Source organism: Notamacropus eugenii, chromosome 3, assembly GCF_028372415.1.
Source record: "Notamacropus eugenii isolate mMacEug1 chromosome 3, mMacEug1.pri_v2, whole genome shotgun sequence".
Lineage (NCBI taxonomy): Eukaryota > Metazoa > Chordata > Mammalia > Diprotodontia > Macropodidae > Notamacropus > Notamacropus eugenii.
The window spans coordinates 26,242,649-26,269,647 of record NC_092874.1 but is presented as its reverse complement, the minus strand read 5'-3'; the positions used below and the strand labels follow the sequence as shown (position 1 = coordinate 26,269,647).

At 37.9% G+C, this 26,999-nt stretch overlaps 1 protein-coding gene and 2 long non-coding RNA genes across 12 annotated transcripts in view; 2 read left to right on the top strand and 1 right to left on the bottom strand.

Annotated features, from left to right (window-relative positions):
- Positions 1-26,999, top strand: part of RBMS3 (RNA binding motif single stranded interacting protein 3) — a 1,420,870-nt gene that overhangs the window by 41,488 nt on the left and 1,352,383 nt on the right. The window lies entirely within an intron of this gene.
- Positions 1-26,999, bottom strand: part of LOC140530902 (uncharacterized) — a 68,906-nt gene that overhangs the window by 26,909 nt on the left and 14,998 nt on the right. The window contains exon 2 of the long non-coding RNA XR_011976137.1: positions 25,650-25,813. This is a non-coding gene — a long non-coding RNA (uncharacterized lncRNA). The remainder of the gene's footprint in view (positions 1-25,649; positions 25,814-26,999) is intronic.
- LOC140530900 (uncharacterized) overlaps positions 1,763-26,999 on the top strand; it is a 120,748-nt gene continuing 95,511 nt past the window's right edge. Inside the window, exon 1 of one of the 2 annotated variants that reach the window (XR_011976134.1) lies at positions 1,763-25,590. This is a non-coding gene — a long non-coding RNA (uncharacterized lncRNA). Of the gene's footprint in view, positions 25,754-26,999 lie in introns of both variants that reach the window. The other variant, XR_011976133.1, reaches the window with a different exon arrangement.

Genomic DNA, 26,999 nt, shown 5'->3' with positions numbered 1-26,999 from the left:
TTCTATGAAATGTATTAGACAGGATTAGAACAAAACTAGCCACAAATGCCTCTGTATTAAATATCACCCTACCATATGAACTTTTTATGGGCCAAAGATGGACTGTAAAAGATCATGTATGCATTTATGAGAAGATTGGCTCTGACTTTATGACTAGTGATGAGTGGGTTTTTATCTCCAATGTGAGTTCTGCAGATAGGATTAATGCATTTTAAACACATAAACGTGGAAAAGTAGGTAAGAAATACATTCTCATTATAAGCCAGCAGTGGTGTACATTGAGTCTTTCTTTTCTTTTTTAAAGCTGTTGAAAAATACTATCTATAACTAGGAAAAAGGTATATGTTTCTTGGCCTCTTAAATACTGAGAGGGATACCTCTAATGTCAACTTGGCACTTAGTGGGCTTGCCAGGACTGTCTGAGCTTGATGGGAGGCCAGTCCCATCCAATCCAAGGCATCTCTAAATGTGATTAGGTGCTGTCACAATAAATTTAGCCCTCATCTGTTAGATCAGGAATTCAGGTGAAAGGTCACCCTCTCCCACAAAGTGGGCATTGAGTGCTTTGATTTGTTCTAATTGTAAATGATAGTCAATGAAAATCATTTATAAATCTTGTCTAAATGAGTGATTCTCTGTGGGGGATGCTTGGCTTCTGTCACATCTGAACTAGGCTGTTTTCAGAAGGTTTCATGCCATGTGACTGTAATAGGGCTCAATGAAGTCTGTATATTGAAACTCATTTCCAATTGATGGTCAAATGAGCTTCGGTGAAAAAAGTCAACATTGGAATCTTGGTCTCATGACTTCATTTGACTTGACCTTTATTATCCTATACTTTTAATTGAAATATTACCTCCTTAGAAATCATGTGCCTCATCTAAGCCCTTCACACATTTGGGTAATGGTTGACATACACTATAATGATGATTAATAGTCTCTTCAACTAAACTCATTATTTTAAAGGTCATCTAATTTTTACACACCATCTTAAGCAAATGTTTTAGACTTAACTTGTGCTTAGTTTCGGGGAAGAACACTATCAGTAACATGTTGATTTTCCTCTTAGATTTTTTCCTTATTTTTTAAGAGCTTTCTTTTATCCAAACTTATTTTTCTAATTTATCTTCAACATTTTAAAATTAAGTACTTATTTTTATCTGCTACTGTCTCCCAATCACCTATAGTATCAAATATAAAATCCTCTGACTTTTAAAGCCCTCCATAACCTGGCTCTCACCTACCTTTCTAGTCTTCTTACATCTTACTCCTATTGATATACTCTGTGATCCTAGTGATAATGGTTTCCTTGTACTTCCCCCATGACAGGTATTCTGTTTCCTGATTCTAAGCATTTTCACTGGCTGTACTGCATGCCTAGATCTCTTTTCCTCTTCATTTGAACCTCCTGACTTTCTTGGCTTCCATCATATCTCAACTATAGTTCCATCTTCTGTTAGAAATCTTTCCCAGTTCTCCTTAATTTTAGTGTCTCCCCATGTTTTCCAGTGGGTTTTTCTTTTTTTAGCAGAAAAGTGTTGTATTTTGTCAAAAAACTTTTTTTTGCATTTATTAACATAATCAAATTATTTTTATTGATTTTGTTATTAATAGTTAATCAAGTTTATGCTTTTTCTAATATTAAACCTGCATTCTTTTAAAAAAATCAATCTGATAATATAACCAATATATAATATATATTATATAACATATATATTGTATATTATATAATATATTATATATATAATACAATATAATATACAGTATATAATCAGATCACTACTAAATAGAGAAATGCAGATTAAAGCAATTGTAGAGTTCCACTTCACACCCATTAGGATGATAGTGACAAAAAAGAATGATAAATATTAGAGAGGTTGTGGGAAAATAGACAGATTGATTGATGCATTATTAATTGTCCTTTGAATGGGGTACAAACACACTGGAAAGCAATTTGTTATAATATTCAAAAAATTATTAAGCAGTTTGTGTCCTTTAAACTAGCTATACTACTGCTAGGTCTATGTATAAATGATCAAAGAAAAAAATCTTTATATACAAAGTCATCTGCAGTAGCTCTTTTTGTAGTGGTAAAAACTGAGAAACAAAGAGGATGTACAACAATGGAAGAATGACTGAATAAGTTATAGTATATGAATGTGATGGAGGTCTGTTGTGCTATAAGAAATGAGGAAATTAATAATTTCAAAATAATTCAAAAATATACGGAAAGACTTATTTGAATTGATGTAGAGGCAAGCAGAACCAGGAAAATAATTTATACTGTAATGTCAATATTACAAAAATGAACAATTTTGAGGACTTTTGTAAGTCTGTAAAGAGAGTAAAATGATCAGATTCAGGAGAACAATTTTACAATTATAACAAAACTGTAATGACAACTTTGACAGCGATAACAACTATGATTCTTATGATTCCAAAGGATTTTATGATGGAAACATGCTATCCACAGCACAGGGAGGTGATGGGTTTGGGGTGCAGAATGATGTATTTTGTGTACAACCACTGAGGGAATTTTTTTTACTTGACTGTCTATTCATATTTGTTATAAGAAATTGTTTTTTCTTTCCATTTCTGTTTTTTAATAAGATGGATTTAGGAGAGAAAAATAGGTTTCTCTTCACCAAAAAAGTAAGTAGAGAATGATATAGATTTGAAATGCTGAGTGCGTTTTCAGATGATGTCACCATATTATTAGATTTACTTGTTCCTTTTCTTACAAAAGACCTTTCAGGAAGTGGGAACAATCTGTAAATGTATGTAATGTAAAAACAAAACACGCTGATAAAAGTGCAAGTGACAAAAAATCTTAATGCTTTTCCTCTGACTACCTCAGATTTATCTTGTAGACATCTTGTTTGCACATAGTTGTTTGCATGTTGTTTCTTCTATTAGACTATTAGCTCCTTGAGAACAGGAACTATTTTTTCTTCTTTTTCTTTCTTTGTATTCAGTTCTCAGCACAGTGTCTGGTACATAGTAGGAGCTTAATGAACATTAGTTAATTGGTTAATTATTAGGCACAGTACCTAAGCTTCTACCATCTAGCAGGCACTGTCCTAGGCACTAGGGACACAAATGCAGAAGGGAAGCAGTTCCTACTTCCAAGGACCTTGTAGTCTTTTTTGGGGGGGAGGAGGAGATGGGCTGCTTCATTCTTACTCTTTCCTTAATGGTTCCAGATTATGCTTGTCTGATGCTAATTCCACTGAACCATCTTTCTTCTCTTAGAAAACATCATTCAAGGTGTCTGGCCACCTTGCCAGTGTCTGAACTTTCCAGAAATCTCAGGTTTCAGATTGTAGGAGTGAGCATTCATAGTACAGTGAACATTTTTGCTACTGAAAATAATCACTAGTCTACAGTAGGCTTGATACTTGCTGATTTCAATGGAAAAAGTGAGAACATTGGAGGATAGGGAAACATGTGTTGGGAAATGGTATGGCTCAGTAAAGAAAGGAGATCAAAGGCTTGTTGATGGCTTAGGAACTTCACACCTTGTGTCACAAATACTTTAGGAAGAGAGTTGGAAGATAGTAGGTGAGGCAAGCATTGAACAACATTAAAAAAATGAAATTGATTATAGTGTAACAGACAGGAAACAACTTTACTGATGTGGTTATTTTCTGATAAAGCAAGTAAAATCCACTTGTCATTTCACGATCAGTTGTTTGCATAGTGAGATTGATTGGAACAAAGATCACAATCAATATCAAATGAGAAGAAAGACGAATGATAAGAAGATGCTGTGTTTGATGATGGCAGCTCGAACACAACCTGTTTAAGCAAGTTGTTTATGCCAAAAAAGTGATAAAAGTCAAATCACTTGACTCTTACAGTACTTTTTTCTTAAATAAGTTTAACTGATTTACAACTGCCAAAATGAGTTCAAAGGAGCTCAGAAGTAGCCTCATCTAGCAAGCATTTACTCCCTTCACCAAGTAGCATTATAGCAGCCTATTGCAATGTGAGCTAATTTGTAAAGCGTTACAGGCTAAAGTGATGGAATGTTATGGACATTGTCATCTAACAAAATATGAAAATTGATTAAGTGATAACTTAGCCTATAGAGAACTTGGCTAAGCCAGACAGATCATCCTGAGACTAGTTATATATAGAATTAGGAGTGCAATAAACAGATGTGACAAAAGAATAGATTAACTAGTGTTTCCTTAATGATCTAATTTAATCAGTGCTGACAGAGGTACTACCATGTTTGTGCTTTACCACCTGAATACCCTGCATTTGACAGGAAATTGTAATAATACTTAAGAGTATGAAGTCAGAAAGATCACCTGGAATGCCAAATCCACACATAAAAAGTTCACACTGTAGGTAATCAAATTTTAAAAGCACTCAGGAATTAATTTTCAAGACATCTCAAAGACAGGAAGATTATAAAAAAGGAAAAGTTCATAGATGGTATTTTTGTCCTGAAAAAGTACTGAGAAGGCATTTGCAACTATAAACTAAGTGTCTACTTCCTAATCTCTCTAAAATTTTGTGACAATTGTTTAGTAATTGAGAACATCTTCAATGAATGTCTCTTTATTATTCATTGAATAAACCTTTTTCTTTAGAACAAAATAACCTGAAAGACTCTTTTCCAGCAAGGTATCAGTTACCATACCCATGCTAATATGATGTAAAGTTCTATGAATGATATGACCAACTATGAAAGAGAATATATATATATTAATCCGTTGAGCTTCATCATCAAGCAAACTACGGTAAAATTGGAAGTTGTGTTTGTGTCAGGTGTTTGCTAATGTAACAGAGGGTGTCTTTTACAGACAGATAGAAGAAAGATTTCCTATTAATGTTAACATTTTGCAAATGTTCCTATTTGCAGATGACAATGTATAATTGAATTAAACTATGGAACTCAATGACATCTCCTTAATGAAATATATAGTTACTTAAAGAGTTTGGCTTCACCATGGGGATGTATTGGAAAAACAAAGTGGATATAAAGTATGTATTGCCTAGGTTATTACAAAGATCAGTTGTATGGGCAACCCATGGAGTGAATTGATGGAGAGTGATCTGGGACTATAGTTGAACAGGAAAGGTCATTGGTTATGTTGCATTTGGGCAGCTGCCCAATGCTTTCAGTGATTTCCAAGCAGCTGTTTCACTACCACAAAAGTCTCTAATTTGAACAAAAATCTTTTCCTAGAGATTCTACATGGGCTAGACAAGGTAGTACAGTAGAAATTGTGATGGATTTGGAGTCAACCTATGGTCTAATCTTGGCTCTGTTTCATATGATCTGGATCACTGTGAGCAAAAGGATTTTACCTACGTAGGCTTCAACTATAGTTTCCTCAACTATAAAATGTTGTTGTGCTGGAAGACCTCTGATATTCCTTCCAGCTCTAAATCTGTCATTCTGTTATGGTATCAGAAGAATAAAAATTGTGAAGGACAATGAAAAGATGACTAGTTGGTAGGGAGATTAGAAAAAGGGAGAAATCAGTCATGTGGCAAAAGTTAGCAACAGAGTGTATTCTCCTGAGTGTTGCACTGGTCCCCACAAAATGTTGAAAGAACCAGAGAAAGGCATTTAGCACATTGTATGGATCACTTATGAAGGCCTTGCAGGAAGATTTGGCCAAGAATTACCCAGAATAAGATGGTACGAAGGGAAAGGGTACCCACACCAGTTCGATCCATTGAAGTTTGAAAGTCGGCAATATAGAAGGACCTTTCCAATCAGCTTAAGGAAGGCCCTGCGTGACTGACTCAAGAACTTTGATGAAACTTATCTTCTTGAGTATCAGAGCAGCTTTCAGGAAGACCAGAAGTAAATGCATCTTTATCCCAGCTTCTATGTTTCTGACTCCATTCTCTGGCATAGCTTCAGACAATTTTATTCAATTTATTTCTCCTCTTTCGATGCCTTCTTCATGAGGTGGGTAATGAGGAATCTATTAGCCTGGAGGTGATCAACTCTGACATGACTAGCTCTCAATATCTTTGTGAAAACCCCCAGGAAGTCATTTCTTATGGGTTTTACAGGTTGGTAAGGATAACCAGTCAGTGTCTGTTTCATTCCTCAGTAATGACTTTTCAAGTCTAGGGTAGCTACCATCATTGCTTAAACATGTACTGTTACCCCTCATGAAATGTCAAGAGAGCATTTCCTTTGTAAACCTGTGTATTTTATTCTATGCATTTAAAAATATTGGGTATATCCATCTGCAGTATTTTTGAGAGGCTACACACAAGATTTCTTCAGGACAAAAAGATGTTTAGGTGGGTAGAAATCTTCACTGTTGAAGCAAATAGACATGCCAAGTCCCAGATTCGTTTAGATTTCTTATCAGTGTATCATCAAGCAATACAAAGGTTAGGTTTCACTATAAACTTAGGGAGTAGTCTTCACATGGGCATTGTGGAAAGCACTATATGTTCATCCTTCTTTTTCATCCTATCCCCACTGTTGATTAAAAATAACACCAAAGTCAGAATTTTAAATGTTGGAGGATAATTTTGCCAATGTAGTAAGCTTTCTGGGGTAGGAGGATAAAACTATTGGCTAAAATAAAATTCTTTTCTCCTCTGTAGACTCAATATAGCCACATTATTTTGGTCCCCTGCTATAGATAAAGTTGGCTGTACCTTTGCATTTTTCTCTGCCTGATTTATGATTGTGTACATTTTCTCTACCAATCTTTTAACCTAGCCATTTAACCATGGCAAGATTAATTTTCTTTCCCACTTTGATTACTTTAGTCATTTACATATAGGGTTTAAAGTAGGTCTCAAAGCATGTTTCCTTTTAAGAAATTTAAAGAAGTGGAAAAGGAAGCATGAGCGTGTAGACTTTCAATAGGGAGTCTAGAAAATTGTTGTATTCCAACAAAGTCTGCATGACTGGAAGGATATAAAAATACTGCATATGACTCTTTTGAATGCATCTAAAGAAAAGAGATTTGTACATTTATATGCCAGCTTAAGGGTTGTAATCATCCAGTGTGCACACTTTGCAAATGAGCCCACTGAATTTTCTTCTATTTTTTTCCAAATGGAATTTCAAAACTCAGATCATGTTAACTTTAATACCAAGTCAACATCAAATATTTTTTTTGATTCCTAGTTATAAACAATCTTAATGATGTATCTTAAGAGTGAGGGCACTTTTGAGTCATTAAATGTAGCCAAGAAGAAGAAAGATCACCTTTTCATGATTTAATGACCCCCTCCTCACCAAAAGTTCAATATTCCCCCTTCAGATGTCACAAATAAAATATAACTTTAAGGTGAAACAAACAGGTAAACTTACATAAAAATAAACAGTACTATTGCTGAACTTTGTCAACCCAAGATTAGAGGAATAATAAGACGATCCAGGTTGGAGAGTCAGGAAGATGCTAGGACAGGGTTTCTGAACCTGGGGTTTACAATCTCTTTAAAATACAAACACATGTGCATATACATATATACATATATATATACACTCACATATACATACATATATGTATAATTGTATGTCAGTGTAACCTGTTTCTTTTGTAATCCTATGTATTTTATTTTATGTACTTAAAAGCATAAAAGAAGGGATCCAGAGGCTTCACCAGACTGACTGCCCAAGCAGTCCAAGACACAGAAAAGTTGAGTATCTCAGTTTTGGAAAGAAGGTGGAAGAAGGGGACCCCTCTATGGCAGGGGCTCTGGGTTTTTTTATTTTGTGTCATGAATGCCATCGGCAGTCTATGGAAGTCTAGATATTTAGTAACTGGTAGGACTTTCTCATTATCAGACATCTCTATGGGGACTGATGGAGGCCCCAGGCTCCACAACTTCCCTGTCGATTCCATAAACAGGAATTATTTGCTTTATCTAGAACCCATTTTCCTCCCAACTGGATTGGATTCATTCCAATCAGTCATTCAAGCAACATGTATTTCTTAAGCACCAACTAGATGTCAGGAGCTATGCTAAGTTCTGGAGAGACAAAGCCAAAAAGTACAAGAGCCCCTGTCCTCAAAGGACTAACATTCTATTGGAGGAGAAAACATGTACTTATATGGTATTTGTAAAGTAACTTTTAGTAGCAGTTGGCAGGAAAGGACTCCACTTGGAGGTAGTAGCACAGTGCCTGGTACATAGTAGGCCCTTAATAAATGCTTATCAAATTGAATTGGTGCTCTTGATCTGAGTTTTGAAAGACACTAGGAGTGTGAGTCTTGAAGGTGCAGAAGCATTGCATTCCAGGTATGAGGGACAGCCTGTACGACTGTCGTTCCCGCATTTCAAACAAAACATTGGCTCCAGTGATCTGTGTGGATTCAGAAGCCCTTCCTTCCTTAACCTACAATATTCAGAACCCAACCTGCACACCCTTACTTTAATATATTAGGTTCATTCTCTTTTTTTCTCTTATGCCCTGATCTATTTGTGCAACTACAGCTTTTGGATCAATTAATCAGTTGACAGACATTAAGCTTCTGCTATGTGCCAAGCACCATAGTTAAGCAGTAGAGGATGCAAAGAGCAAGAAAGAATCTCTGTTCCCCCAAAGCTTCCATTCCATGTATCCCAATTGTCATCTAGTCCGCAGGCTAGAGTCCACTGGAGCCCGGCACCACCACAGCCAGTTAGAAGGACATTAAGACCAAGTGTTTTACAAGTCAAGTGGTAATTAACTATTGCAGACAACTGTACGAATTCTGCCTCTTGCCTCAACAGCTGTCTGCTTTCCTCTGAGATTCTCAGTATGAACAGTTTGTAAGTATTACTGAAATAGCTAAAAAATGGGGGTGGGGGTGGTGTGGTTAATTCATATCCTGTCCCAGGTGGCAAACACTCTGAGAACAGCGCTTCTTACTGTCCATGCTAGTCTCCTTCTTGTTATGTTTCTAAGCCTAAGCGTAGTAGTAAAAACTTTATTGGTAAGAGGATGTTTTAATTGCTCTTTTCTTTGAAAAGAGCCTATGTTTAACTCAAACAACAAAGAGTCTATTTGGAAGCACAACCCACTCAAGCTTGGGATTTTGACTGGGACAAGTTGACTGGACTTCCAGATGCTTCTGTGTGTGGTCTTGGAGAGAAAGATGGAGATTTTATTGCAGTACAAAGATGAAACCTTATGAAAGTCCAGAAAGGAATTCAGCCAACCTAACTCTTCTGTGAATGCTAAAAAATACCTTTTCAATGAATATTCTGTTAGGAATAGAATCAAGGAGAATTTGGAAAAGCTGAAAGATTTTTTAGTAGCACATGTGCTTAGAATGCGAATCTTACGTGGAAATGCTTTTTGCCTTTTTTTTGCTTCTAGAACATTCACAGAGGTCAGCCAAAATTTGTCTGGGGAAAGGTTGCCATCATTTAATATGATGCATTAGATAATCCCTCCCTGCAGAAACCAGGTAGAGTGTGGGTGAACTTTGTTCTACTTGAGTCAATGAAAGTCTCTGACCAGTGTTCATTCAACAATTCTTCTATGACAAAGATATTGTACCATCATCCGACCCTTCTCTGCTTCAATTACACCTTTTTATAGTCTGATCAATTATGTGTAATGATTGCTTTGTTTTTCTCTTCTCAAAAATGCAATTTGACTATCATTTTTCTTTCATTTTCTCTCCAGTGACATTTCCATGAATGAACACATTTTCCCCTCTGGAGAGTTTTGTTGACTGGATGATACCATTGTGTAGATGTGTTTATTGACTGTTTTCAATGTTTTTAGAACTGTGTTTAACTGATAATCAGAATGGAGTCCCAGTGATTAGAAAAAGTTGACTTCCTTGTCAGAAACAGTGTTTGTCACATTGTCTCAGGCTTTCTAATTAGGGATGTTTCTAAACCACTTTTGGAACTCTGTCTCAGTATATGTTTTTCAGAAAATAAATTCCACGTTGCAAGTGAGTTGTTGTGTTTGTTTTTAGGCCTTTGTTGTATACTTCCATCAGGGTTGCCAGACTTCTGGGTGCACAGCAAGACTACACAAGTAGCTGTTTTTGGGGAAGGAGTGATGGGGGTGCCCACGTATGGGTTCCTCTGATTTATTGAGTATCATCCTAGAAATAAAGCTTATCTTCAGTGTTTGGGCAGGTGACTTCATAGACAAATCTGTGCTCTATTTTTTGTGTTGTTTTCATCACAACTTCCCCAGGTCCTTTCTCTGCTCTAGACTCCCCCTTCTTCCCTCCCCACACGGTTGGTGTGGATAATTAAGGCATCTCTGATTTCTGCTTTTTGTTTGGTCCTTGGATGGGTTTGTAAAGTCATTGATATGGGTACTCCCTCCATTGATGAAGATTTCTGCCAATTCCTTTCTTTTCATTTTGTGCAGTTTTTAGCATGGCTTTCCACTGATTCTCTAGGATCTTGTTGCCCAACATACTAGAAGTCTTTTTCTATTTCTATGAGCATTTTGGGGCAGCCTGTTTCACACTTGGACTGTCCGTCTGACATCCCTCACTTGTGACACATGAATAGCTCCCCTCCAATTCTGAACAAAATTTCCCAGAGGATGGTTTTTACACCGTACCAAGAGCTTCTCTGTTATCCCTGGGGCCCCCAGTGACTGATTGTTTGGAGATTATAGTGGTTCATGAACTCCAGTCATGCATAATCACTGGGTAAATACTGACATTAAAAATTTTAGTTTTGGGTATGTGATTCAGTAAATCAGGTGACTGTTTCATGATTAAGCTTTATTAACTACTCATTATTTAGTCCCTAGTAAATAGCAACTAGAAACAGAATGTCATAATTATGACTTGAGCGTATTCAATACCCTCTTCATTTCTTCAAACCATCCCCTTCCCCTCCTTCCTTGACTCCCTTACATGGGACCTCTCCTTTATTAATTGGCCTGCTAATAATTGAAGCAATGACTAAAGTAAGTATATTTACTGTCTCCAGATTAGGAGGCATGCTGAACTCTTTCTGGGTTAGGGGAGTACTTAGTCATAGGGATTTCCCTATGATCTAAAGAACCCTCTGGACCTACTCCTTTCCTTGGGGCTGAAAAGAACTTTAAAGGTCACTTTAGCAGCTAATCAGTCATCTGGGATGGTTAGGGAAAAGGTTAGTTCAGCCAGAGAAGGGAAGACACAAAGCTCAGCTTCTGAACTCAAATATTCATGCCCCAAAGAGTGATGGGCCACTCTTTAACTCAGAGTACACAGAGACTTTCATTTTGTCTTTGTGTTCCAGGGCTTAGCACAGTATCCTTAATCCACAAGTAGATATTTAATGATTGTTCATTGAATTGAACTGAATGCATATGATGAGGGCATTGGTTAGGATAATCTGCAAGGTCCTCTTAAGCTCCCAAATATTCATATCTTTATAGTTGGAAGAGAAAAGTGTCTATTTAAACTGAAGCTTTTACAATCTTGGAGTAAGCTTTCCTGTCAATAAAAAACAATATACTTACATTTTACTAATGTATGTGAATTATAGATGTCATATGTCAGGTCTGAATATGTCACCGCTGTGCTCAAAAATATTCACTGAATCCCAGATAAAACAAAAATCTCTTCTCAGCATGGCACTTAAAACCCTTCGCCATCTGTTTCCAGACTATCCTTCCATATTCTATGTTATCCTCTTCCTGTATTATATTCCAGACAAATAAATATGGTAGCTATTCCCCAAATTTAATATTCTTTATTCAACCTCCACACCTGTGCACTGGTCTCATCCCTGGAACACACTTTCTCCTCACTGCCCCCTCTTATGATTCCTAAGCTTCCTTTAAAGCTCAATTCAGAGACAATCTCCTGCATAAAGCCCTTCTTTATCTCCTTAGTTGGTTGTGCTCTCTCCTTCCTCAAATTAATTCTAATTTACATGTAATATTCTTTAGTAGAAGGTAAACTCCTTGAAGGAAGGGGCAGTATTCTTTTGTCTTTGTATCTTCAAGGGCCACCTAATGTACTTCCTTACATGGTGTATACCTAATAAAGGAGGCAGTTAGGTGGCTGAGTGGATAGAGTACCAGGAAGACCTGAGTTCTAATGTGGCCTCAGATACTCACTAGCTCTGTGATCCTGGGCAAGTTGTTCTCTGTTTGCCTTAGTTTACTCATCTGTACAATGAACTGGAGAAGGAGATGGCAGAGCACCCCAGTATCTTTGCCAAGAAAACCTTATATGACATATATGTATATATACACACACATGCACACACATAATACATGACAATATTGGCACAATATGGGCATATGTATATGACAAAATTGGCGTGATATGGTCCATGGGGTCATGAAGGATCAGACATGACTTAATGACTGAAAAACAATTTCATAAATGTTTGTTAAATTAAATTGAAAAGAATTGTAGCTAAGATCCCTTCCTTGATGTTTTCATGAAATGACATTTCTCAGTTTCCCTTTTTCTTTAGTCTGATGATTAGTGAAGGATGTCTAATAAATTAAGTGGCTAGCATCAATTCCTTTTTATGTGCATTAACTTGAGTTTAGACTTTAGTTCCTACACAATCTGCTGCCTTGAAGGTCACAGTTGTTCTCTGCTCCTCCTCAAGGTCCATTGAAAGTCTCTCCATTTCCTTCCTGTCTTCATGTGATGTGGTTGCTTCTATCTTAATTTCAAAGGATGTTTGTTTTAAATCTTTTACCTCATCTGTTTCGGTTGTTATTCAGTTGTTTTCAATCATATCTGGCTCTTCATTACCTCATTTGAGTTTTCCTGGCAGAGATACTGGAGTGGTTTGCAATTTCCTTCTCCAGTTCATTTCACAGAGGAGGAGACTGAAGCAAACAGGGTAAACTGACTTATCCAGAGTCACACAGCTAATAAGTATCTGAAGCCAGATTAGAATTCATGAAAATGAGTCTTTCTGAGTCTAGGACCAGTGTTCTATCCATTTCTTTTCTTTTAATGTTTATTTATTTTTAGTTTTCAGCATTCATTTCCACAAAATTTTGAGTTCCAAATTTTCTCCCCACCTTTCCCCTCCCCCATCCCAAAACACTTTGCATTCTGATTACCCCTTCCCCCAATCTGCCCTCCCTTCTATCACACCTCTCCCTTCCCTTATCCCCCTCTTCTCTCTTTTCTTGTAGGGCAAGATAGATTTCTATATTTCTTATTTCTCAGTTGCATGCAAGAACAATTCTCAACATTCATTCCTAAAATTTGAGTTCCAACTTTTCTCCCTTCCTCTCTCCCCACCCATCCCTACTGAGAGAAGGCAAGCAATTCAGTATAGGCTATATATGTGTAGTTATGCAAAAGGCTTCCATAATAGTCATGTTGTGTAAGACTATATTTCCCTCCATCCTATCCTGCCCCCCATTTACTCTATTCTCTCTTTTGACCTTGTCCCTCCCCAAAAGTGTTTACTTCTAATTACTCCCTCTTTCCATTTGCCCTCCCTTCTATCATCCCCCCCCGCTTATCACCTTTTTCCCTACTTTCCTGTAGTGTAAGATAGATTTTCATACTAATTTGAGTGTGCATGTTATTCCCTCCTTAAGCCAAATGTGATGAGAGTGTCACTTTTTCCCTTTAACCTTCCTCCTTTCCCCCTCCATTGAAATAGCTTTTTCTTGCCTCTTTTATGAGAGATAGTTTGCCCCATTCCATTTTTCCCTTTCTCCTCCCAATATATTCCTCTCTCACTCCTTAATTTTATTTTTTAGATATTATCCCTTCCTATTCAACTCACCCTGTGCCCTCTGTCTATATATGTGTGTATAATCCCTCAAACTACCCAAATACTGAGAGAAGTTTCAAGACTTACAAATATGATCTTTCCATGTAGGAATGTAAATAGTTCAACTTTAGTAAGCCCCTTAGGATTTCTCTTTCCTGTTTACCTTTTCATGCTTCTCTTAACTCTTGTGTTTGAAAGTCAAATTTTCTATTCAGCTCTAGTCTTTTCATTAAGAATGCTTGAAAGCCCTCTATTTCATTGAAAGACCATTTTTTTCCTCTGAAGTATTTTACTAAGTTTTGCTGGGTAGGTGATTCTTGGTTTTAGTCTTAGTTCCTTTGACTTCTGGAATATCATATTCCACGCCCTTCAATCTCTTAATGTAGAAGCTGCTAGATCTTGTGTTATCCTGATAGTATTTCCACAATACTCTAATTGTTTCTTTCTAGCTGCTTGCAATATTTTCTCCTTGACTTGGGAACTCTGGAATCTTGCTACAATATTCCTAGGAGTTTCTCTTTTCGAGTCTCTTTCAGGAAGTGATTGGTGGATTCTTTCAATATTTATTTTACCCTCTGGTTCCAGAATATCAGGGAATCCTTGATGATTTCATGAGAGATGGTGTCTAAGCTCTTTGTTTGATCACGGCTTTCAGGCAGTCCCATAATTTTTAAATTGTTCCTCCTGGATCTATTTTCCAGGTCAGTTGCTTTTCCAATGAGATGTTTCACATTATCTTCCATTTTTTCATTCTTTTGGTTTTGTTTTGTAATTTCTTGGTTTCTCATAAAGTCATTAGCTTCCCTCTGTTCCATTCTAATTTTTCAAAAACTATTTTCTTCAGTGAGCTTTTGAACCTCCTTTTCCATTTGGTTAATTCTGCTTTTTAAAGCATTCTTCTCCTCATTAGCTTTTTGGACCTCTTCTGCCATTTTGGTTAGTCTATTTTTAGGAGTGTTATTTTCCTCAGCATTTTTTTTGGGTCTCCTTTAGCAAGCTGTTGACTCACTTTTCATGATTTTCTTGCATCTCTTTCATTTCTCTTCCCAATTTTTCCTCCACCTCTCTTACTTGATTTTCAAAATCCTTTTTGAGCACTTCCATGGCCTGATACCATTGCATATTTCTTTTGGGGGTTTTGGATGCAGAAGTCTTGGCTTTTAGGTCTTCCTCTAATGGTATGCATTGTTCTTCCTCATCCAAAAGGATGGAAGAAAATACCTGTTCACCAAGAAAGTAGCCTTCTATAGTCTTACTTCTTCCCCTTTTTGGGGCATTTTCCCACCCAGTTACTTGACTTTTGAGTCCTTTGTCAAGAGGAGGATATACTCTAAGGACCTGTAAGTTCTCAGTTCCCCAAGGTGGTTCAATCAAGGGAGAGGAGTTTACTCCTCTCCTGGCCTGTGCTCTGGTCTGGGAGCTACCACAAGTTTTTCTGCCCAGGATCTTTGAGGAGTATTCCCTGTCCAGAGCCTCAACCAGCTCCACCACATCAGCACTCTTCCTCACCCCAGGACACCACTCAGGGCTGAGATCCAGATTAGCCACGTGATACCCTAGGAGATTTAGGCAGAGAGCTTCAAAAATAAATACTGCTGCTGCAGTAGCTGCTGATGGCGGGGCCAGACGATATTCCTTTCTCAGTCAGATGAAAGAGCTTTCTCACTGACCTTTGAAGCTGTCTTTGGCCTTTGTGGGTGGAGTAATGTGGGAACTACTGGGGATTCCAGCCCCTGAGGCCTGCTCTGGTCCTGTCCTAGCCATGCCTTGCACGGCCAAGGCTGGGCTGTGCTCTGCTCCACATGTGGTATGATAGACATTTCCTGTTGGCCTTCCATGCTGTCTTGCATTGAAAATCTCTTTTACTCTGTCATTTTGTGGCTTCTGCTGCTGTAGAATTTGTTTAGAATCATTTTTGCAGGTATTTTATCAGCTATAGGGGAGAACTTTTACAGGTCCACCCTTCAACTTGGCCATCTTGACTCCATCCCCTATCCATCTGTTTCTACCTCTACTATAAAAAAATCTTTATTTTTCCTTATATAACCAGGCTTCCAACAAAGCCTGGGACATTTTGCATGTGCCTACTGCTTTCTGAGTCTCAGTTTTCTCAACTTATAGTTGAGGAGATTGGATTGGATGGCCTCTATGGTCCCTTCAAACTCTTGAATTTTGATCTTATATGTGTGGGTATAAAATCCTCTCTGAATCTCAGGCCACTTCCTCTAATTCATCTGCTAAGTTCTAGCTGGGTTGTGTCTGCTTTGGTGGAGTGGCTTCCCATCCTATTAAAATCTCACAGATCTTTTTTGATGGGCTGACCTATTCTGTCACGCCTGTGTAAATGCTCTCTCTCCTACTTGGTCATGGAGGGCAGGCACTATGTTATATATCACTTTTGTAACTCACAGAATAGATGTTTGACAAATGTTTGTCAAATAGAAGTGAGCCATGCATATTTTGTGTGCAACTAAGTCTGTAGGTGTCTCTTGGGACATTTTGTAACAGTGGTTGGTCTATCTGTTCAGTCTTGCTGGACCTTAACCATCAACTCATTGAAAGTATAAAGTATATGAGCTGAGGTGTCTGTCATGTCAAGAGCTCCATGTAGCTGATCTATAGATAGGCCTCTTAGTGGATTTATGAAAAGATAAAAGCAGTTAGTGTCACATTAGTGGAGAGTGAGCATTTTTTCTTCATCCACCTTTTTTCCCTATAGTATTTCTTATTCATTTCAAGTGGTGTTTCCTGTATAGCTAATAAAAGGGCTGTGGGAGATGAAGGCAGACTCATGGATCTGGAACTAGCCTTGGTGTGGTTCATAGATGCCACTGAATAGCCCTAGACTTCTCTCTTCCACTGGATCTCATCCATATTGTCCCAGGGATGCGGAGCCTGGCTGAAAACTACTTTGGAGCTGAGGATAGAAAGACCCACCTTTGTACAGGAAAGCACTGTGCATCCATCATCCTTTTACTGGCAGCAACCTAAATGGATGTATGTATCCATTCTGATTAGCAGGCTAATCAATAGCAGGGCAGACAGGTGCCCACAGGCTTGATCCCAGGAGAGTTCAAGGCAAAGGAAAATGTTCATCCTCTTGCTGCCTTCCTTGATGAGATCCTATTTTTTTTTGTTTACAGACTTTACAGTATTAGTGATGGGCAATATGAAAATTATGTACAGATCTAGTGTTGAGCACATTACTTGGCATGTAGTAGGCACTTAATAAATTCTAGTTGACTGAATGACTGACTGACAGATTCTGCTAATGGTGTTAGAGATTCTGAGTAGATGGTGCTTTGTTTATGTAGCAAAAGCTAAAACATAAAATGTTTTCAGAGAAGGTGATTTCCTAAAGATTCAAGATCTCTGTACAATTCTAAGTTGTTTAAACAATGGATAGAAACTAACGATTTATGGCAATGGCAGAAAAGAGGTGATGTGAAAGGACCATTAAGGAACTACACACTACACATTCGTCTTTTTTCAGAAGTGTGCAGGAGCCATAAAGAATGCAAGAGTTTTTGAGGCTCTTGTCTTGAATTTCCAAAGTCAACTTGAAGTGTCTGTTGCTATTTGGGGAGCATTGATTTTCCTTCGTAACTTTCTGGGTAGCCCAGACAGGGGCAGTGAAATCTAGGAAGAACCTACTGGGACATTGAGGACATCCCTTGCCTGTGATTGAATGGCCTGTCTTTTGTGTTCAGCTGCTTTTCTGTCCTATCTTTGCCCCTCCCTTCTTTGTCATTTGGTGAATCTATAGCACTCATGTTTCTGGCTGAGGAAGAGATGTCAGTAGAAAAGAAAAGAATTAGAATTTATTCTTATTAATTATCTACCGAGCATATGACAAACTCCTGGTTGTACTTGGAAATAATAATAATGATAAGAATGAGAACTTAAAACAAAAACTAAGCCCAAAGCAGCAATTCCATCCTCCCTCTCCCCTTCCTCCTATCATACCCTTGGTTCAAGGATGAATTTCCTGGTATCCATTCTTTAGCCTTTATTAAAGCTACTTCCTTTGCTCAAAAAAGCACTTGATTTCTGAAAATTTCCACAAGCAGCAAAGGTGAAAGGCAGACCTGTTGCTATGGACTGTGATTTGTGTGAACCCATGTATGTGTGTGTGTGTGTGTGTGTGTGTGTGCGCGCGCACACACTGGAATTAGCATAAACAAGTTCCGATTATGTTTTGATCGCACTAACTGGTTTTGATTGTGCTAACTGGACCTTTACCTTTCTGCTTCTTTCTCGCAGACTGCTGGGTCAGGATGCCATGGTTAACCTTTGGCTTTCTATTTTCAGCCTATGATTAGGGTGAGCCTTTCATTTCCATCCCACACCCTATGAGCTGGCGTGGAAACCCCTTCTTTTAAAAATTCCATTCCTCTAGCCAGCTGCTGGGTTGGATCTTGTACTTGTTTAAAATGGCTGGGGCACAGGGCACTCCTGTAATCTGGGAGAGTGTGCTGTGGGCAGAGAGGGTGTTGTTCTACATAGGCCCCTGCCAGGTACCCACTCTTAAGGGAGAGTGGTACACTTGGAATCAGGAGAGATCTGGGATCCTATCTCACCCTCAGAACATTTATTGGTTATGTGACCTGGAGCAAACCATGTAACTGAGCCTCATTTTTCACATCTATAAAATGTGAAAGAAGATAGTGTACATCTAGCATTTTGTAAGACTTAGAATTCTATTTACATGTTAACAATTATGTTATTAGGGTCCCACGTGTTTTTCCCTATGCTGTTCCAGCAGGTTTTTGCAAATGAAGCCCACTCACTGCGGAGGATCACCTGCTGTTTCTGGCTGCAGCTTGCTCTGGGGAATAAAGGAAAATATGCCCTGGGGCTCACTCCCCTGCATCCCTGGGGGTCATTAGTGGTTCTCTGAAGCCCCTGTTTCTTTCCAAATGGAATCACCAATTCTCCAACCTTTTGTATTTTTTGGATCCCAGGATCATAAATTCAGGCTTGAAAGGGACCTCCAAGATTGTCTTCTCTTGGCCCCTCATTTTAAGAAGCTGAGGACCAAGCAAATAAAATGCCTTGCCCTACCTCACACAGGTAATAAGTGGTAGAGCCCAGACTCAAGCTTAGGTCTGTTTACTCCAAACCTGGTTCTTATTACACTGGGCCACATGATCACTTGAATGAATTCCCTAAACTGTCATCAGATATGAATTACTGTAAGGCAATAGATTTTTGTTACGTTCAGGATTTTCCAAGGCATTGTAAATTCAGAAAATCTTAGTGCTGTTAGGAACATGACAAGTCCTCTGCTTTAACCTTCTACCACCTACTGGTATCCTTTCTGCAGAAATCCTGACAAGTGTTCACCTATCCTGTTGCTTGATCACTTGCAGAGGTGGGGAAATCACTCCTTTACACAGTAGCATTCCAGCTCAAAACCACTCTAATTGTTAAAAGATTTTCCTTCTATTCAGCCAAATTCTGCCTCCCTACAACTTTTCCTCATTAATTCTAGTTCCGTCCCTTGGAAGTGCCTCTAATAAGTTTAATCTTTCTTCCAGATGACAGCCCTTCAAATATTTGAAGACATTTGTCACGGCTGCCCTAAGTTTCTCTTCTCTAGCATAAATTCTCTGGAAGTCATGTTTCCTTCGGCTGTTACTTGCATGATGTGATTCTGAGTTTCCTCACTGTTCTGGTTGTCCCACTTTATCAATGTCCCTTTTAAAATTAGGTACCCTGCAGTGAACACAGTGTTCCAGATGAAGCCCAACCAATGCATAGTATAAGACAACGACCTCTTTTATTTTGGACCCTTTTTTTCTGTTAATGCAGCTGAAGTTTCTAATAGCTTTTTTGGAAGCCATAATATAAAGCACGCAATAAACTCAAACCCTTAAATGCTTTTCACATGAATTGCTGTGAAGCCAGGTTTCCACTCTCCTGCTCTGAGCCAGATTATGATTTTTTCAACCTCAGCACAGAACTTTAACCCCATTAGGTTTCATCTGGCTCATCTCAGCCTCGAGACCTTTTTGGATCTTATTCCTGTTAGCTGTTAGGGCCACCTGGTTACCCTTTAGCAGGGATGTATTTCCCAAATACAATGATGCATCTTTTTCTCCTGGGGCTAATAACAGGCATCTTCACATCTGCTGATAATTGTGAACCTTCCTTCTTTCAAGGCCATTCCTTCCCCCTACATGGTTCTGCTCCTTACGCCCCTCCCCTAAGCTGGGACTCTGGGCTATTTTGCTGGAGATCTAGCTTCACCCTTTGTGGGAAAAGATGGAACCTCTAGCTTAGCAAAGTGGGGTTGGAGTTTCTCTTCCTTTCCTTTCTTTTCTATTATATCCTTCCAGTTACCAGTCTCTTGACACTAACTTCAATTTCCTTCAGTCTCCTAGAATCTTTTTCATTCTGGCTTAATTTCTGGATTAAACCTCAAGGACTGGAATGGAACAGAAGTGATCTAGTCCAACCATCTCATTTTACAGATGATGACGTGAGGCCAAGAAATATTAACTAATTTGTCCAGGGTCCCATAGTCCTCTCATGCCAAAATGAGGGCTCTTTTCACTGTACTAGGTTGCCACCTGTATATATTATGTTTCCCATCCTATCTAATAATGATGATAAGGAGACATACATATAATACTATCATGAGTTCAACCCACTTTCCTGATCTCACTATTGCTATGCCTTATAATTACAAACAAACTAGTTTCCTCACAAATAGCCCAGTGAGTTTGGTAAATATATGTACTCTTTTATCTGTTTTACAGATGAAGAGATTGAAGATCTGAGAAGTTAAATGACATGCTTGTGATCATACAGATAGTAAGGATTCATTTTCTTTAAGAGCCAGAGAAAAAAAAGTTCTCATGAATCTCTCAAATGGGGAAGTCAATTGACATTATATACATATATGTGTGTATGTGTATACACACACAAATATATACACACATATATGCGTATACACACATACATATGTATACACGTATATAAAAATACAATTACATATTTCTGTATATATAAATGTATACATGTTTATGTGTGTCTAGACACATATACATACATACATAATTGGTGAATGCCTCAAGCAAGAAAAGAAGTGCACACAAACCCATATTTAACAGGGCACAGGAACTGTTCCATTAGTTTCACCCCCTCCTACATCAGAGGCAGAGCTGTTGGCCTGTGTTGATTTACATGATTTACATTCCTCCCTCTAAGTAACTATGACATAGTTGTACTGCTGGATTTTGGATCATGTTTAGGAATCTTGGTAACTTTTCTCCTTTCTTCTCATTTCCTGATAGACCCCTGCTTACTGTGTAAGCATTTCACCTTAGTTAGCTTAACTCAGAATCCTTGAACAATCCTAGTCACAATCAGCCAAATCACAAGAACCCTTGATTACAATATTTAAGGGTCTTTATAGTTTCTTCCCATCTCAATTCAATTAAGTTCAAAAAGCATATATTAAATGTCTACTAAAGATTAGATACTATAAGTTTAAAGAGAGTGGAATAAAACTGCTTCTGCTGTTAGGGAACTTCCTTTGGGCATTTCTTTTGCCATGTCTTTTCCCAGTGCCATTGGGAGCATATTTTTGGTGTTTAAACTTCCAAAATAGGGAGTTATACATGCACTAAAGCTCTGGTTTCCATTATTTTTAAGTATGAAAAGTTTTTTAACATCTGAAAAATTTTCAGACTTCCCTGCCTCATGCTAATAGTGGCAGTTAATATTTGTTAATTAAGAACATACCTAATGGCAGAAAGCTACTATGAATTCAGAAACATTTTATATGTACTTGTATTACATTAATTAAAGCATATTTGAAAAATAGTAATGCATGAGATATATTATTCAAGGTACAAAATTTCCTTGTGTGATATTAAATGTGGATTTTCAGATCCTTTGAAGTAGCCTCATAGCCTCTTCAACGTCTCTAGTCTCCAGGTTGGGAGAAATTGCACAGAAGGAACAAAATCCCAAAACACATTTAAAATCTATCTGCATGTTCATGCCTTAGAATTCAAATATTGCTTTTACCTGGATGCCTTTTGTATAAGAAAAAGAAATGGCTTATTTCTGCTTACTAAGAATACCTTTTAAACCAACTGTCACAAAAGTCCATGTAACCTGACCTCAAATGCTGATTTGTCATTTTATTTAACTCTTAACCCCATGGGCTTTCCTTTGCATTTTGGAGGTCACTGTGTAAATTGTCCTGCTTCTGTTCAGTTCACTCTGACTCAGTTTTCAATTCAAAGAACTCTTCCTATGTTTTTTCTGACTCTTTACTGTTTATCATTTCTTTTGGCACAACATGGTTGGTTCTCTCATGTTCACATACTATAATTTGTTCAATCATTTCCCAGTTGGTGGACATGTACTTTATTTCTGGTTCTTTGCCACCACAAAGAAAGTACTGTTTAGAATCACTTTGTGCCTGTCAATCTTTTTCTCTATCACAGACTTTCTTGGGGGCATAGGCCTGGTAATAGTATTAGTGGGTAACAGTTTAGTGACAGTTGCACTGTTTAGTGTTTAAAATACACAGCTTTGTGACTTTGGGTGTAGTTTCCAATTGTTTTGGAATGGATAGAACAGATTATTGCTCCATCCAGATTGCATTAACATGCCTGCTATCCTGCATCATCTCTGACAATTGCCATTTTTATGTTTTGTCTTCTTTACCAATCTTATTGGTATGAAATGGGACCTCAGAGCTATTTTAATTTGAAGAACTCTATTGGTGCTATTTTTCTAGTGGAGTATTTTTCCATATTGATGGCTTGGATTTCTTCCTTTGAGAGCTTCCCCTTCATATCGTTTGACCATTTATTTTCAATTGGGAAATGGTAGCACATTACAGATAGAGTGTTGGGCTTGGAGTCAGAAAAGCATGAGGTTCAAATGTCGCCTCAGGTACTGACTTCTCCTCTTCCTCCTCCTCCTCCTCCTCCTCTTCCATCAAGACAATGAGAGGCTGGTAAAGTTGTGGAGAAGACTTAATGAAAATGCTTTTATTCATTCATGCAAGTACTATGTGTCAAGGCACTTGGGACACAAGGATCAAAAAGGGTCAATCCCTGCCCTCAAAGTGCTTACATTTTTTAAAACAAAGATCATTTTTTGTTGTATTTTACTTTCCACATTCTTTACCTCCTCATTTCCTTACCCATTAAGAAAGCAAGAAAAACCAAAGCCATTACAAACATGTATAGTCAAGTAAAGCACATTCCTATATTGACTATGCAAAAAAAATATACTTCAATTTGTACAAGTCCATCACCTCTATATCTGGAAGTGACTAGCATGATTCATGATGAGTCCTCTAGGATTGTGGTTGGTCATATGTTGATCAGAGTAAGGAGCTTATATTCTCATAGGGGAAGCATCACATATTAGATCATTGTCTAGGGAAGGACAAAGTCACAGAGGCAATGGGGGAACCATAGGAAGATTGATGTACTCTTTCCAGAAACAATGGTACTATAGTTATGATTTGACTAGTCCAGAAGAGCTTAATATCTAGAATGAAGGAAGTTATAATCTGGCTGTGCCCTGCCTTCAGTAAATTACATCTAGAGTACTGTGTTCTATTCTGCTCACTTCATTTTAAGAAAGACAGTGATAAAATGGAAAGCCCCCAAAGAAGGTGACGAGGATGGTGAAGAAAGCTGGCTATACCCTTTCTGAGAAGAGATTTAGGAGGCCTGTATTAGTGATTTAGAAGTATTTGATTTACAAGTGGTTTACAAGTATTCTTCCCTTCTATTATAGGGAAGAAAGATAAGATCTTTTCCGCCAGTCCTCAACGGCAGAAGAGCAATCAGTGAAAGTCAGAGAGGTACAGATTTGGGAGTTAATGTCACATAAAAATAATGAACAATGAGGCAGAAAGATTTGGGTTTAAATTCCGCTGTGTGATCCCAGCCAGACCAGTTCACTTATTAGAACATCAATGTCCTCATTGAGAAGATGAGATTTATAACTATTGTATTGCATCCCTTGTAAGGTTGTTGTGAAGTAAAATTAGATAATGTAAAAAGATAGGAAACTTTGCAAACTTTTAGGCCTGTGTAAATATCAGTTGTTATTATTATCTTCATCATGACTATAGTTGCTGTTGTTATTACTTGGTGTGACTCAATAGAACAAAAAAATTCCAATAGAACAAAAAAATTCCCATCTATTTACATTTTTCCCTAATAGAATGGATAAGCAGCTCAGCTATGTAGTGTATGTAGTGCCAAGCCTGAAGTCAAGAAAACTCATCTTTGTGACCTCAAATCTGACCCTGGGCAGTCACTTAACCCTGTTTTCATCGTTCCTCATCTTTAAAAAAAGCTGGAGAGGGAAATGGCAAACCGCTCCATGATCTTTGCCAAGAAAACCCCAAATAGGGTCATGGAGACAAGACATGACTGAAATGGCTGAACAACAGCCAAAGCAGAACAGGGTGCTTTGGGAGATAGTAAATTTCTCATTACTGGAGGTCTTGAAACAGAGGATGGAAGAGCATTGGACAGATCAAATCTGTGCTTAAAAATAGCATGTTATGGGCTTGAGTAGGAGACCTCTGAGGATCTCTCTCAATTCTGATAGTCTATGATTTTATGAGGTACATTCAGACTTCAGAGATAAGAATGGAGTTCCAAACAGAGTTATTTGTATAGCTTATCTTCAAACTTCAGCTAGTGATGCTGTGTTGGTTTGCAATATAGTAAACATGAATGGTATTTCGTAAATACAGAACGGATCAACACCAATGTGATGTTAAACCTAAGATTAAATTTGTTTGTTACCAAGTTACTGTGATGGATAATGATGTTAAACAATGATGTTAAACTGATTGAAGCCTTTGAGTAATGACTGTTCCTATGTTGTCATCGGTGCTGTGCCCTGTTAGCTTGAGGAATTTTCCTGCTTTTTTGCTCATCACAGACATTAAAGGGATTGGTTGCTAAATTATATCAAATTTACGAATGTTCTTATTTTTGTTATTAATAGATTCTTTCAACTTCTGCTAAATTTTATTTTTCCCCCCTCAAGATCAATTAAAAACAAAAGATGGAAACATGCAGTTTGTATGTATTTACTTTTGTTTTAAGAATTTGTTTTCACTGAGTCACTGATTGGTTACTCCCCAAACAACAGCATTTGTCTGGACAGTTGAGCACACTCTTGAAGCCATAGGCCACACTAGTGATATATGATTAGATGGAGGAAAAAAATCTCTGCTTTTAGATTTACATATCTGGGTATTGACTTGTAATGTATGAAAGAAAGGGTCAAAATGTTTTAAAAATTGATTTTAATAAGTTATAGGCTATATTTTTATACTTTCTGCTGCTTAGAGGTTCCCCCAAGGTAATATGACAGGGAGCTGTCCAGCTTAAGCTCAATTAGGTAAAGCTCGAAAATGGGTTTAGTTCCACACACCCAGGCATAAAAACAAACATTCGTCTACAAGATTGTGAATGTAGCAAATTGTCTTGAATTTTTTTCTTCTTCATTAGCTAACTGGCAGCATACTGCCACCCTGCTGAATCAACTAGGGATTGTGAGGGACAGCCATGTATTGACATGTGCCAGAGGAATCAAAACACCACCATCACCACTACCACCTCCATTGAGTATCTGGTAAAGAAAACACCACTTTCATGCTCCAAAGCCCTCCTCTGTTTCCGCCTGTTTCACATTTGTTTCTAAGAACCTATATGAGTGTTCTAGAATAACAATTTCTGAGAGGAAGGGGTCTGCTATCTGAGGTATTACTATGACCTCATATGACCTCATAGATGACTAACTGTCAACTAGGGATAAGTAGGTAGAGGAACTTGTGAAAAGTAGCACCTCCATCCTCACAACATTCAGCCTGGCACCTTTACCCATCATACTTGTAGAAATGTGTCTTGGCAATCACCTCTGCAGGTATACTCCCTGCTTTCAGCAGCCACAGCTACAGAAAAACAAGAAACCTAAGTACTCACCACCAAAGGCAGCTAGTAATGCAGTGGATTAAGCACAGGGTCTGGAACCAGGAAGACCTGAGCTCAAATCCAACCTTGGACAATTACTGGCTGTGTGATCTTGGGCAAGTCTCTCAACCTCTTCCTCAATTTTCCCATTTGTCAAATGAGGATTATAATAGTACCTATTTCCAGAGTTGTGAGAATCAAATGAGATAATATTTGTAAACTTCTTTGAATACCTTAAAACACTATACAAATGCTATTACTATTATTGTTAAGTTGTCATCACTTATTTGTTTACTTTCCCATTCCCCATATCATATTCTAAGTTCCTTAAGGTCTAGAGTAGTTCATGTAGCCCAGGGCATTAGTAGATGGCTAGTAAATATTTATTGTTTTGAAATGAAGCTATGAAAAATGAAATCTTTTATCTTTCTTTTTATCAATTTTATTTATTTTAAGTTTTAAACATTCATTTCCACAAAATTGTGAGTTCCAAATTTTCTCCCCATCTCTCCCCTCCCCCAGCCCGAAAATGCTGAGCATTCTAATTACCCCTACCACCAATCTGCCCTTCCTTCTAACTTCCCTCCTTTCCCTTATCCCCATCTTCTCTTTTGTCCTGTAGGACAAGATAAATTTCTATACCTTGTTACCTGTATTTCTTGTTTCCCATTTGTATGCAAGAACAATACTCAACAGTTGTTCCTAAAACTTTTGAGTTCCAACTTCTCCTCCTTCCTCCCTCCCCACCCATCCCATTGGGAGGGCAAGCAATTCAATATAGGCTATATATGTGTAGTTTTGCAAATGACTTCCATAATAGTTATGTTATGTAAGACTAACTATATTTCCTTCCATCCTATCCTGCCCCCCATTTCTTCTATTCTCTCTTTTGACCTTGTCTTTGTCCAAGAGTGTTGATTTCTGATTGCTCCCTCCTCCCATTACCTTCATTTCCATCATCCCCCCCACCCTGCTCATCCCCTTCTCCCCCACTTTCCTGTATTGTAAGATAGGTTTTCATACCAAAATGAGTGTGCATTTTATTCCTTCCTTGAGTCAAATGCGATGAGAGTAAGCTTCACATTTTCCCTCTCACCTCCCCCTTTTTCCCTCCATTGAAAAGTCTTTTTCTTGCCTCTTTTATGAGAGATAATTTACCCCATTCCATTTCTCCTTTTCTGCTCCCAATATATTCCTCTCTCATCCCATAATTTCATTTTTTTAGATATGATCCCTTCCTATTCAACTCACCCTGTGCTTGCTCTCTCTCTCTCTCTCTCTCTCTCTCTCTCTCTGTATCTATCTATCTTTCTCTATTTGTGTGTGTGTGTGTGTGTGTGTGTGTGTGTGTGTATAATCACA